Raw genomic sequence first — 12,602 nt, 5'->3', positions numbered from 1 at the left:
AAAAAAAAAAAAACAGAAGCACTTTTCCGGCGGTCCCTTACTGAGAGCTCCACTCAGCACAAGCTTTACCGGCTAAACGCAGATTGCGAGGGCTCAAACCGAACAGTGCTCGTAATGTCGAGCGAAAAAAAGAAAAAGGCAGCTGTGAAACATAACCAGCTTTGTCTTTCTGTTGGAAAAACACTTTAGATATTTGTAGGGTACGAGGTTTTTGAGTTATTTACAATGTAAATATAGCTGCAGCTATTCGACGTTGCGTTACCCACCTTTGTTCACTGTGCGACTCACTGGTGGGTCGCGACCCACAGTTTGAAAACCCCTGTACTAGAGCGTGAGAGGGTGTATTGTGTGTGTGTGTGTGTGTGTGTGTGTGTCAGAGTGAGTCTGTGTATTTGTGTGAGAGTGTCTCAAGTCTGTGTGTGTGTGTGTGTGTGTGTCAGATTGAGTCTGTGTATTTGAGTGAGAGTGTCTCAACTGTGTGTTTGTGTGTGTGTAATTGTGTGAATAGAGTGTCTAAAGTGTGTGTGTGTGTTTGTAATTGTGTGAATAGAGTGTCTCAAGTGTGTGTGTGTGTGTGTGTGTGTAAGTGTGTCTGTGTGTTTGTGTGAGTGTCTCAAGTGTGTGTGTGTGTGTGTGTGTTAGAGTGTGTATGTGTATTTGTGTGAGAAATAGTGTCTCTAGTGTGTGTGTGTGTGTGTGTGTGTGTGTGTGTCAGAGAGTGTCTGTGTCTTTGTGTGAGAAATAGTGTCTCTAATGTGTGTGTGTGTGTGTGTGTGTGTAATTGTGTGAAAGAGTGTCTCAAGTGTGTGTGTGTGTGTGTGTTTGTGATTGTTTGAAAGAAAATGTCTCAAGTGTGTGTGTGTAATTGTGTGAAAGAGAGTGTCTCAAGTGTGTGTGTGTGTGTCCGAGTGTGTCTGTGTATTTGTGTGAGAGTGTCTCGTGCGTGTGTGTGTGTGTGTGTTTTTGTGTGAAAGAGAGTGTCTGAAGAGTGTGTGTGTGTGTGTGTGTGTGTGTGCGTGTGTGTGGTCTCCCTCTGCTGGTGGTGTTCAGTACTGCACTCTCTGCTCTGTGACTGTGAGCACCCGTTGAGTAGGTGGGAGAGCTGCTGTAGAGTGGGTGAGGTGGGAAGGGGGCAGATGGACTGAAGAGAGAAGTTCATGCAGGACGGAGAACGTGTCAGGTACACACACACACACACACACACACACACACACACACACACACACACACTTCCGCATCTCACCTCACTGAGTCAGCATGAAGTTTCTTAAACACACCATCCTAAAAATACAGAGTCTGAAATCGCCAGAGGACACGATACGCTTTATTCACAGGACATTCAGTGCTAAAGTTTTTTCCTTTACTGAATGAGCACCAAGGGTTACAGGGCACTGTCGCCTCAGATCAAGAAGGTCGCTGGTTCGAATTCCAGCTGGGTCAGTTGGCATTTTTGTGTGGAGTTTGCATGTTCTCCCCGTGATGGTGTGGGTTTCCTCCGGGTGCTCCGGTTTCCCCCACAGTCCAAACACTTGTGCTATAGGTGAGCTGAACTAACAAAATTGGCCATAATGTATGAGTGTGTGTGTGTGTGTGTGAGAGAGAATGAGTGTGTATGGGTGTTTCCCAGAACTGGGTAGCAGCTGGAAGGTCATCCGCTGCATAAAACATGTGCTGGATACGTTGGCGGTTCATTCCTTAGTCCCTGATACATAAGGGACTAAGCCAGGGGTGTCTAAACTCGGTCCTGGAGGGCGGATGTCCTGCAGATTTTAGTTCCAACCCCAATCAGACACACCTGCGCTAGCTAATCAAGCTCTTACTAGGCTTTCCAGAAACATCCTTGCAAGTGTGTTGAGGCAAGTTGGAGCTAAAATCTGCAGGACACCGGCCTTCCAGAACCGAGTTTAGACACCCCTGGACTAAGCCGAAGGAAAATTAGGCCCCGTTTACACAAGTGCGTTTTAGTTTTAAAACGGCGTTTTAGATCAAAAACGATCCGCGTCCACACTAGCGTTTCAACTAGCATTTCTCAACAGCTCTCCGTCCACACTACGCCACCAAAAACGTATATCACGTGACCATTCGCGCACTCTGGGCATGCGTGCTCTAGTATAAACAGGAAGCATGCGTCTCGCTCTGCATTTGGTTATTGTTAGTCAACAATCGTCGGTTGAACAATGAACGCGATGGCAAAGAAAGCAAGAGAGGTATTTTTGTGGACAGATGACGAGGTCGAGTTGTTACTAAACGTAACAAATGAATAACTGCACAATGACGCCTAAAACAAACAATAGTGCAAACAACACTCCCATTTCTGTGCCCATGTTGTTGTTTACAGTGAAGGCTGGTCTGCTGTCTTCCGGCAGCGTTAAAGCCATGTGTTATAGTCATGTGATAGGGGCTTGACGAATAAGGGAAGGATACGCAATGACACAAAAGCCCCAATCAGGTAGCGAATCTTGGCAGCCCCGCCTCCGTTTTCAGATGTCTCCGTTTTCCCCTTATCCACACTGAGACGGAGCAGCGGTTCAGAATGAAAACAGCCTCTCCAGCGTTTCCAAAACGCTCCGTTTTTGGGGCTCGAAACTCCGGCGTAGTGTGGACGGATGGCGTAACCGTAGCAAAACTTATGCGTTTTCAAACTAAAACACATTAGTGCAAATGAGGCCTGAGTGAATAAATAAAACTGTCAAAGCTGAAAATGTCATGCTATTTTACAGACTCATTTCTCTGTATATTGTTATATAAAAATCAAAGCATTTTCTTAAAATATGTGTCAAAATAAGGGTTATCACCAAAAACATTCTGCTAAACAGAAAAAGTAATGGCCAAATCAAGACTCAAAGAGGATGAAAACACACGGCATAGTGCACAATGCGCAGTCAGTTGGTTAAACACAGGTCAAAATCAATGAGAATACATGCAGGAGTGTGATGGTGTGTGTGAGACAGTGACTCAAATGTTTTTGAGTGTCACAGATGTTGTTAATTTCTCTTTTAATGAGCATTCCTGAGAGACTGCTGTGTGTGTGTGTGTGTGTGTGTGTGTGAGACGGACACTGGCTTTTTTATTGCTCTTTTCTACGAGGCGTTCTGTCTGGACACCTTGTTATGCGCAGATTGACAGATTTTCAGTGTGTCTTTAAAGCTGCGCTCTGGCACACCATCAGCTCATCAACTTCATATGTGAAAATCAGCACATTTTACTCAAACTCTCTCTCTTATTCTGCCGTCATTCTGGAGAACCGCTCTGCGTTTTCACTCGCCGACGGCTTTAAAACCTAAGAAAAGAATGAAGACGGTATATGTCTGCTTTGTGGTAACAATGATTGACCTGTAACTGATAGTTTGGTTGATTTTAGTACAATTAAAAGCTGTTGTGTTGATAAAAATAAATTAAATTCTAATAAAAATGAACCATTTGAAAGTCTTCAAATACTCAGATTTTAGATAAAAAAAACATTTAAAATGTGTATGTCAATATGTCATTTAAAAAAAAAAATTTTACATTCAAAATATAAAATAAAATAAAATTTTAAGATGAAACAGCCAAAACAGAAAATGACTGCAAGATTATCACTTAATTTAATATATTTTGCAGTAGTTTTGAAAACAAATAATTACTGTCCATTTTACAGGTCTAGGGCATCACGGTGGCGCAGTGGGTAGTATGATCGCCTCACAGCAAGAAAGTCGCTGGTTCAAGCCTCAGCTGGGTCAGTTGCCATTTCTGTGTGGAGTTTGCATGTTCTCCCCGTGTTGCGTAGGTTTCCTCCGGGTGCTCCAGTTTCCCCCACAGTCCAAACACATGCGCTATAGGTGAGCTGAACTAACAAAAGAGGCCATTGTGTGTGTGTGTAAATGAGTGTGTATGAGGGTTTCCCAGTACTGGGTTGCATCTGGAAGGGCATCTACTGCGTAAAACATGTGCTGGATAAGTTGGCAGTTCAATCCTTAGTCCCTGATACATAAGGGACTACGCCAGGGGTGTCCAAACTCGGCGTAGGTTTACTCCGGGTGCTCCAATTCCCCCAAAAGTCGGAAGACGTGGTATAGGTGAATTGAATAAGCTCAATTATCCGTAGTGAACGTGAGTGTGTATGGATGTTTTCCAGTGATTGGTTGCAGCTGGAAGAACAACCGCTGTGTAAAAAATATGCTGGATAAGTTGGCGGTTCATTGCATTGTGCCAATCCCTGATTAAAAACAGGACTAAGCTGAAACGAAAATGAATGAATGAATGAATATATAAGTATAATGATTTGAATTTACAGGTCTACTCCATAACAAAGTTTTTTTTAATAAACTACCTCATTCTTCAGATATTAGATTAATTTTTTTAACATTTATTTTAAAATGTAATAATTTTAATCAATTTAATTATTTTCATTCATTTTAATCAATTTAATAAAAAAACATTTAAAAACATTCTCTTTTATTTTTTACATGATTATTAATATTTATTTATTATTATTTTTTTTTTTACATTTTCATATTATGTTTCCTACTCAGCTATCTCTCCAAAGCCTAATGTTTAAATGCGTTCTAGCCAACAATTAGTTATTAAAAGTATTACTTTAGTTACTAAAAGTCTTAATTTATGTGGACAAAATTGCTAAATAAAGTAATTATAGAACATCATGCCTGGCAAAAAGGCTACAGCTATTTATGGGTTACATTTAATGTCAAAAGATTATAATGGAACAACAAGTGAACACATCAGTGCCTATGACAGAATATGCCTGGTAAATTGCCGTAACGCTCTTTAATTTCAGAACCTTAAAGATACTCATTGACTTGTCTTATTCTAATTCATGTCGAAATAAGTACTTAGTTATGTCCTAATAAGCACTTAATTATGTCGTTATAACAAGAAAAGATCTCGTTATAACTACATAGCTGAGTGGGGAAAAAAATATATATGTGTGTGTGGCAGCAAAGCGTCACTGTAAATATGAACGGATTTTTTCTAAATGTAATACTGTATTCTTCACATATTGGAAAAAATTATATATATATATACACACACACACACACACACATATATAGATATAAGACACTTCTATACAGCTTAAAGTGACATTTAAAGGTTAATTAGGTTAACTAGGCAGGTCAGGGTAATTAGGCAAGTTATTGTATAACGATGGTTTGTTCTGTAGACTATGGAAAAAAAAAATTTAGCTTAAAGGGGCTAGTAATTTTGACCTCAATTTTTTTATTTTACTTTAAAACTGCTTTTATTCTAGCAGAAATAAAACAAAAAGACTTTCTCCAGAAGAAAAATATTATCAGAAAATGTCCTTGCTCTGTTAAAATATATAAATATGTAAATTTGCAAAAGCAACATTTATTACTGTCCATAACAAAGTTTCTTTTTTAATACAATACTGTATTCTTCAGATGCTGGATTATATAGCCCCAACTGAAAACACAAATTTGCCATTTATTAAACATATGGTCCCACTTTATATTAAGTGGCCTTAACTAATATGTACTTGAATTAATAGTTTGTTACAATGTATTATTGTGTAAATACATGTATTTATTGTGTACTTATGTTTGATTAAATACCTGTTTGTATTTACATCTGTAATTAACTTCTGTAATTACATTTGTAAATACACTGCTGACCATTCCCTACACCTTAACCCACCCCTAAACCTACCCACACCACCAAACCTGTTCATAACCCAACCCCTATCCCAACTCAAGAGCACCACATGTTCTCAAATACATTATAAACACAGTAAGTACATTGTGTTTATTTTTTGATGCAAGTACATAGTAGTTAAGGACACTTAATATAAAGTGGGACCAAACATATTTTATCAGTTATGAAAACAAATCATTACTGTCTATATTTCAATTATGCAATATAATTAATTCATTAATTTTCCTTCGGCTTAGTTCCCTTCGTTTATCAGGGGTCGACAAAGCGGAATGAACCGGCAACTATTCCAGCATTTATTTTACACAGCGGATGCCCTTACAGCTGCAACCCAGTACTGGGAAACACCCATACACACTCATTCACACTCAAACAGTACAGCAAAAGTTTATTCAATTTTCCTATAGCGCATGTGTTTGGAATGTGGGGAAGACCGGAGCACCCTTAAGAAACCCATGCCAACACAGGGAGAACATGCAAACTCAACTGACTCAATTTATTTTATTCAAAGCTGGATATTCAATCTTCAGGGTCACATAATCTTTCAGAAACCAATCAAATATGCTGATTTTATGATCAAAAAACATAATTATTATCGTTAATACTCAAACATCATTACATTTTCAGGAAAGTTCAGAAAAACTTAATCTATTCATATGTTTTGTAAATGTAGCTTAATTTAATTGGCATATTTTACCGAAATGAATCCTCAAACGTCTGTATATGATATTAAACATGACTCATAGTTGTGATCTAATATGCCAACACTCCTAAATTGTTTTATAGAACAACATTTTTTGCGTCACAAAAGCACGAAAACTCACTTCGCCAAAGCAATTTACAGTAAAGTGGCGTAATAATTAGAGCAGGGTTAAGAGTACAGCACAATGAGCACACCCTGATGATGAATTATCAAGCTATTAGAGTTTATAAAAGGTGGCGACAGATGAGTTAAAGAAAAGAGAAGAAGCCAAGCCCATGAAACCAGCGCAGCAATCAAAAAAACTTGTCCGCTTGGGCCGTTAGATCAAGAATAATTGCTTTTATTCACACACAATTCAACTCACTTTTAACACTTATAATTTTGCATATCATTCAAATTAATTATGACAAATCAGCGGGCTGAAGAGAAATACGACAAATGCAAAACTCATTCATAAACTGACAACACTGCTAAGCAAATTGCGGGCAAAAAAAGTGCATCAAAAAAATCTATCAAACTTAGTACAAACAAATTTTGACATTACTTTTAATCAAAACAATATATAATTATAAAAAAAAAGAACAACAACAACAACATTTAAACCCCGCCGGATTAAAAAAAAGTTTTAAATGTTTTATTTTGTTAACATTTAAAACAAGCCATTATTCTCCCCATGAGAATGTGTCTATATTTTTAATTATTTTTTAATGTTTAGAGCAGGGGTGTCCAAACTCAGTCCTGGAGGGCCGGTGTCCTGCGTGGTTTAGCTCCAACTTTCTTTAACACACCTGCCTGGAAGTTTCTAGAACAGCTAGAAAGAGCTTGAGTTGGTTCAAGTGTGTTTAATTTGGGTTGGAACTAAACTATGCAGGACACTGGCCCTCCAGGACCGATTTTGGACACCCCTGGTTAAGATGTTTCAATGCATCTTCACTGAATAATAATAATAATAATAAAACAGAATTATTAACCCCCTATTTGATTTTTTTTCTATCTTAAATATTTCCCAAATGATGATTAACAAAGCAAGGAAATTTTCACAGTATGTCTGATAATATTTTTTCTTCTAGAGAAACTCTTATTTGTTTTATTTCTGCTAGAATAAAAGCAGTTTTTAATTTTTCAAACATTATTTTAAGGTCAAAATTATTTAAGCTATTTTTGATAAATAGCTTTTATTTTTTGATTTTCTACAGAACAAACCATCGTTATACAATAACTTGCCTAATTACCCTAACCTGCCTAGTTAACCTAATTAACGTAGTTAAACCTTTAAATGTCACTTTAAGCTGTATAGACGTGTCTTGAAGAAAATCTAGTCAAATATTATTTACTGTCATCATGACAAATATAAAATAAATCAGTTATTAGAGATGAGTTATTAAAACTTAAATAATTAGAAATGTGTTGAAGAAATCTGCTCTCCGTTAAACAGAAATTGGGGAAAAAATATACAGGGGGGCTAATAATTCAGGGGGTTTAATAACTCAGACTTATTAATATATATATATATATATATATATATATATATATATATATATATATATATATATATATATATATATAAATAGAATATTTTAATAAAAACTGTTTTACAGGTTTAAGCAACATTTCATTTTTAAAACATTTTAAATAAGTCATTATATTTATACATTCATTCATTCATTTTCTTTTTGGCTTAGTCCCTTTGTTTATCAGGGGCCGCCACAGAGAAATGAAACACCAAATTATATAGCATATTTTTTACACAGCAGATGCCCTTCCAGCTGCAACTCAAGACTGGGAAACACCCATATACACTCATACACTACAGCCAATTTAGTTAATCGATTCACCTATAGCACATGTGTTTGGACTGTGGGGGAAACCAAAACACCCAGAAAAAACCCACACCAACATGGGGAGAACATGCAAACTCCGCACAGAAATGCCAACTGACACAGCCGGGGTTTGAACCAGCGACCTTCTTGCTGTGAGGCAACAGCGCTACCCACTACGCCACTGTTTTTTTTTTTTTTTTTTTTTTTTTAAACATTTAAAACAAGACATTATATTTCCCATAAAAACGTATCAATATTTTTGAATAAATAGTTTTGTTTAGACATTTGAATGCATCCTGACTGAATAAAAATATTTAATATAAAACCACATACACACACACACGCACACACACACACACACACACACACACACACACACACACACACACACACACACACACACACACACACACACACACACACACACACACACACACACACACACAAACTTTTTTTAGATTATGTTTATTATTTATTATTATTCATATTATTTCAAATACTTCTTAAGCTTGAAATTTGAAGTTATGTCAGCCTTGTCAGACCTTTTGTTCTTCTCACAACTGCGATTTTATCCCTAAATTGAGAAATAAAATGTCAATATTTGTTAAAATTGGTCTTTTTTGAAACTTTTTTCTCTTTATCAATGTCAAGCATTAATAACATAAAAACATCAAAACAAACAAACAGACAATTTATAAATTAAATAATTATTAAAAGAATTTTTAAAATATATAATAATAATAATAATAATAATAATAATAATAACAATAATAATAACAATAATAACAATAATAATAACAATAATAATAACAATAATAATAATAACAATAATATTAATAATAATAATCATATATGCAAATATTTAACAATTTTAGGTTGAATCAAATTAACCTTATGGGTCTGTTAAACTAACTTATACTGCTTGCATAACTTATAAAATTTAGTTAGAACAGGATTAACTTAGTTTAATAAGTTACAATGAACTAAACACATGCTGTCAAGACTCATTGATCATATTATTTTTTACAGTGTGTGATTTTATTTCTGAAAATTGTACGCTGCTGTTTATAGCTTGATATTGAGTCAATAAAGTCTTTTTTTTCACAACTGAAACTTTAACAAATAAACAGATAAATAAATACATTTATAAATTTAGAAATAAATAAATGAGTATTTTTTAAATATATGTGACTTTATTTCTGAAAATTGTGAGTTTTTAGCTTGATATTTTAAGTAGTATAATAAAATTCAGACATTTATCTCACAGCTGCAATTTCATCCCTAAAATGAGGAATAGCAAATATTTTTTAAAATAAATCTTCAAAGTTTGATTAAAATTTTATTCTGTTTTTATTTAAGAAATGAATAAATAAATAAAAATAAATAAATGAATAATAAATAACGGTGGCTTGGTGGCGCAGTGGGTAGCGCTGTCGCCACACAACAGCACGGCTGGGTCAGTTGGCGTTTCTGTATGGAGTTTGCATGTTCTCTCTGTGTTGGCGTGGGTTTCATCCGGGTGCTCCGGTTTCCCCCACAGTCCAAGCGCATGTGCTATAGGGAAATTGGGAAAGCTAAATTGGCCATAGTGTATGTGTATGCATGTGAGAGTGAATAGATGTTTCCCAGGACCGGGTTGCAGCTGGAAGGGCATCCGCTGCGTAAAACCAGCCTGATCTCACAAAAAACATAAGTATTTTACGTTTTGCCTGTTCAGTGGCTAATTCGTACGAGTTCAGTCGTACAAAATTGTACAATTTTAAAAAGGAGGCGTGGCACCTAACCTCACCCCTAAACTCAACCGTCATTGGGGGATGAGCAAATCATACTAAAGTGTACGAATTAGATCGTATAAATTCATACGAATGAGCCACTCAATCAAAAGGTTACAAATTGCCGTGAGATTGTGTTGGTAAAACATATGCTGGATAGGTTGGCGGTTCATTCTGCTGTGGTGACCCTTGATGAAAAAAAGGGCTAAGCTGAAGGAAAAAGACTGAAAGAATGAATAATAAATAAATAAATAAATAAATAAATAAATAAATAAATAAATAAATAAATAAATAAAAATATATGTGACGTTATTTCTTAAAATTGTGAGTTAATAGCTTGAAATGTTATGTAGTAGATCACAATTCGGACTTGTCTGACATTTTCTCACAGCTGCGATTTCATCCCTAAATTGAGAGCTAAAAAGTGTGTATTTTCCGAAACGTCCTCACCCCACACCCTGCGCTCATGTCTGAAAAACATGCCCTGTTGTGTCAGAGGGGCGTAAAATCAAATCAAGTCTCACTGGATACACTGGCAAAACCAAACCCACATAAAGACTAACGGCTTTACCAGCCTAATGTTTAATTAGACCAAACCCCTGGCCTGCTTTCCTGCCCCACACACACACACATAATGGAGGTTTCAGAGGCTCTTCGTCATCGTGTCTGACTTTACACTGTTTACACTAATTACATCTTTACTGTGCTGAGCCACAGGAATCACACACACAATACTAACAGCTGCTCTTCACATTTGCAGGGGTTTTAATAAAGGATTTGGACTGTTAGGGCACACCTACAGGGGTTGGGCAGTGAAACTGAAACACTGGCCAATTTGTTGAAGAGGTTTCATGGCTAAATTTGACCAATCTTCATTGATAGCACGTTTCAGCAGTAAGAGCAGAGTGGGAAGGTTTAATTAGCAGAGCACTTATATATTGCACACAACATTATGGGTGACAAATCAGAGTCCAGAAGAGATTGGTTTCTGCACGTCTCGCTGGTGCATCTATGACCAATGCAGCAAGTATACACAGCAAAATCCCCAGAGTAAAATTTACTCGGTTCAAAGAGTATTTGGTCTCTATTACCAAACAGGTTGGTAATAAGTAAAGCTGCTGACTGTGGAGTTGCTTAAAGATCCTCTGCTGAGATTTTGAGAGATTCAGTGTCTTATATTTCAGCTGATTTCATCTAAGCTTGTGACTGAGGTCGGTTATAGTTCTGTGTTTCTGTATATTATTCTCAATCATCACCTAATCCTTTCATGGTTCCATTAACTTGAGTAACTTTAACCCAATTTAGAGAGGGATCACATACTATCTAAACTGAGTCAATTTTACTCAGAGGATATGTGATTATCAAGAGCCATGGTATTCAGAGTAATGTCAGCAAACCATCAAGAAGAGGAACCACATCCAACAGGAGTAGCTATGGATTATACCTGCAAACAATCCTGTTTTTCCTGGGAGTATCCCGCAATTCTGACCCATCTCCTGCCACCCTCCCATTTTGTTATTCCAGGAAAACTCCCGTTAATTTAACCACCCATCCCCTGGTCCTCAGCTTTTTGGTACAGTCTGTAACATCCCTAAAGCCTGGTTTATACTTCTGCATCAAGTGATCAACGTAACCCACGGCGCATGCAACGCGCGTTGCTGTGCATTTATACTTCTGCGCGCTGTCTCTGTTGGTCTGCATTAACACTTCCGAAACGCTAGTTGGCAGTGAGGTGTTAATGTTCCTCTGTGTCGAGTTTCTTCACTCCTGTTTTTCCTGAACACTTCCGGGATGTACAAGTGGCTCAAACTCGCTCATTTTGAGGCAGGAACGGGCGGACGTGCAACAACTTTAACTATGAGGTAAACACAAAACAAAAACTGTCCATCCGGAGCTCCTTCACGGGACTCCACACTTGTAAACAATCGCTCCATCAGGCTCACACCATTCGCGCGGCTCTCGGTCCCACCCAGACTCGTCAGCGCTACCAAGCCGACCAATCACAGAGCTTGCGCTATGCGTCGTTGCGACGTGTAGTTACATTTTTTGAGAGGTGCACGTCAGTGACGCCGACGGCCACGGCGAAGGGCTATGCGTCAGCGCCGTAACATACGCCGGCAGTTACTATCAAATCAAACATCAACCCTACCACCCCCTGCCCCCCTGTTAAAACCACAGCTGCCCAACTAACTGCAGAATTAAAAGTGCACCTCAACTCTCCAGTTTCCACCAAAACTGTTGATGATGTTATTTCCACTAATGCCAGCAGTGAAAATCTTGGGCTGTGGATAATGTGAAACATGTATTGTTCCCTGATGAGTCCACCTTTACTGACTTTTCCACATCTGGGAGAGTTACGGTGTGGAGAAGCCCTAAAGAAGCATACCACCCAGACTGTTGATGCCCAGAGTGAAGCATGGAGGTGGATCAGGGATGGTTTGGGCTGCCATATCATATCATTCCCTAGGCCCAATACTTGTGCTAGATAAGTGCATTACTGCCAGGGACTACCTAAACATTCTGATGGACCATGTGCACCCAATTAGTCAAACATTGTGAAGGCGGTGGAGTGTATCATGATGATAATGCACTAATACACACAGCAAGACTGGTGACAGATTGGTTTGATGAACATGAAAG

This window comes from Danio rerio, chromosome 21, assembly GCF_049306965.1.
Source record: "Danio rerio strain Tuebingen ecotype United States chromosome 21, GRCz12tu, whole genome shotgun sequence".
Classification (NCBI taxonomy): Eukaryota; Metazoa; Chordata; class Actinopteri; order Cypriniformes; family Danionidae; genus Danio; species Danio rerio.
This window is presented reverse-complemented; position numbering follows the sequence as displayed.